Source organism: Montipora foliosa, chromosome 5 (assembly GCF_036669935.1).
Source record: "Montipora foliosa isolate CH-2021 chromosome 5, ASM3666993v2, whole genome shotgun sequence".
NCBI lineage: Eukaryota > Metazoa > Cnidaria > Anthozoa > Scleractinia > Acroporidae > Montipora > Montipora foliosa.
The window spans coordinates 8,225,025-8,227,524 of NC_090873.1; the positions used below are offsets into that span (position 1 = coordinate 8,225,025).

At 39.8% G+C, this 2,500-nt stretch overlaps 1 protein-coding gene and 1 pseudogene across 1 annotated transcript in view; both read left to right on the forward strand.

Annotated features, from left to right (window-relative positions):
• The window catches only part of LOC138003529 (epidermal growth factor-like protein 6), a 120,404-nt gene that overhangs the window by 16,373 nt on the left and 101,531 nt on the right, over positions 1 to 2,500 (forward strand). The gene's annotated exons all lie outside the window — the stretch shown is intronic.
• LOC138003526 (uncharacterized) overlaps positions 1 to 2,500 on the forward strand; it is an 8,000-nt pseudogene that overhangs the window by 4,657 nt on the left and 843 nt on the right.

Sequence of the window (2,500 nt, forward strand, 5' to 3'; positions counted from 1 at the left end):
GTGTAAATTACAGCCAAGCTCGTCCATTAGACTGGTGTTAGATTTAATTTTGACACTAAAGCGACAATTTCTATGCCGTTCTCAAAATATGATTCAGTAATGAAATGCATTTCTTTACCAGATTCAACAAGGACGCATCTTGCGTCAGCCTTTATATTCTGCCAAATAAAATGTAATGCAATATCTTAAGAACCGTAATTTTTGATAGTAACGTTTAATCAATGGTTGATCGATGACTTGCTTGCTTGCTGACTGACTGACTGCAGATGATTGACTTGCTGATTGATCGGCTGAATGTTTACCATTACCGCACCATGTACATGACTTCTAAAACATTTTTTTTCTACTAACAGATTCACATCACACAAGAGTGGCACATCGCTGATCACTGTGCGGTATACGCTCTTAGTGACCCCAAGGAAGACCATTTCCAGCGCAAATGCAATCACCCCCATGACCAATCCTGCTCGTCTTGCGAAGGGCTTAATTCTGTTCTCTCGAGCATTGAGGCTTCAGTAAGAGATAAGGCTGCCAACCTGGCAGACGAGGAGCGTGACGATATGATGTATTCTTGCCAGCAGGCCGTGCAAGCCATCCATAATTGGAAAGCTCACCAACTGCGAGTTCTTCAACAGGATAGATGCCGAATCGATGTGCTGCAAGAATTAAGTTTAAATGAAGTTCTTATAACCCAAGACTGGGCTATGAAATTTTTGCCACAAAAGTACCGAGAGACCCAAACAGATTGGTTTGGAAAAAGAGGCATATCTTGGCACATTAGCGTCGCAGTCAGGAGAAACACGGACGGAAAGCTTGAACATCAAGCTTTTGTTCACATTGCGAAGAACTGTTCACAGGACAGCAACGTCGTTGTAGCTATTATGGAGCATACTCTCCGTAATCTCAAAACCGAATAGCCGGAAATAACAACAGCATATTTCCGTCAAGATGATGCAGGTTGTTATAAGAGCGCAACAATGCTAACAGCCTGCCAGCAAATGCGGAAAACGACCGGGATAAATGTGAGAAGAGTTGATTTTAGCGACCCACAGGGCGGTAAAGGTCCTTGTGACCGCAAAGCTGCAACTATTAAAGCACATGTTCGCCGTTTCGTTAGTGAAGGACACGATGTTCTCACGGCTGATGACTTTAAGGATGCCATCCTATCTAACAATGGTGTGCGTGGAGTGAGAGTTGCGGTGGTGAATTGCGAGGTCCTATCACCAACAAAACCTGTGAAATGGGAGGGCGTTAGCAATGTCAACAACCTGTTATATCAGGATACCTGTTTAACTGTATGGAGGGCGTATGACATTGGTAAAGGGAAGACGTTCATCTTGTCACAGCTGTAAGGTATCGTTAAATTCTTTTCTTAAAGGTAAACATTGAATTGCTTGACAGGCAGCTGGATTTCTATATTTAGCTTGCAATGTTTAGGACTGAAAGCAATGGAAGCTTTGGCCAAAATAATTGCAAACAAGCTCAAATAAAACTCAAAATCAATAGATAATGCTCAAAAAGATTTCAGGATTGACAGGGAGAAAGTTTAGTAACGTCCGTTAAAGTCGAAAAGCTATAAACTGTTAGCCAGTGCACGCACTTTCTGAGTTGCAACTCTCCCCTGCTCTCGCGCTAAACAATTCCTTGATATATAAAATTATATAATATATGATGATAACATATATACTCTCCTATCCGGCCCTAGCTCCAAATAGCCTACAAATTCAATTTAGTGGTAGCTTCTCTGATGGGGACTTCGTGGAGATCTCCGTCAGCACCCGCTCGGCCCCAGGGACCAAGGATAAGATGAGGATAATGACACCAATACTCAGGAGCAAACACCGAAGCTATTCACTTGCCCAATTGATGGATGCGTGAAGTGTTTCCAACATTACGCCTCCCTTGAGAACCATTTACAGTATGGTTCGTGTAAACTTGTTCCGGAGAGAGAAAACCTATTTGACAAGGCGAAAATAAGCTACAGGGACAAGCTTCTTCATGGTTGTGATAGGCTCCCAGTCCCCCGCTAATTATCATTATCATTATCATTATCATTATCATTATCATTATCATTATCATTATCATTATCATTATCATTATCATTATCACTATCACTATCACTATCACTATCATTATCATTATCATTATCATTATCATTATCATTATCATTATTATTATTATTATTATTATTATTATTATTATTATTATTATTATTATTATTATTATTATTTCAGTTTTTATCCTGTGGAGTGGAAGTGGAGATTCTCCTTAAATTTAGGCCCAGTTCACGTTCCTGTTTAGGAGCGACTCGTGTAGGGCGTGCCAAGCCTTTGCTTGGAACCCATTCTCTTATTTTATTTATTTATTTATTTATTTTTTTTTCATTGTTTGATTGTTTGATTGATTGACTGATTGATTCCTTTCTTTCATTAAGATTCTAGTTGTTCTTATCGTTACGATGCTACTGCCTTTTTATTCTCCTTGCGCAACAAGCCAGGAT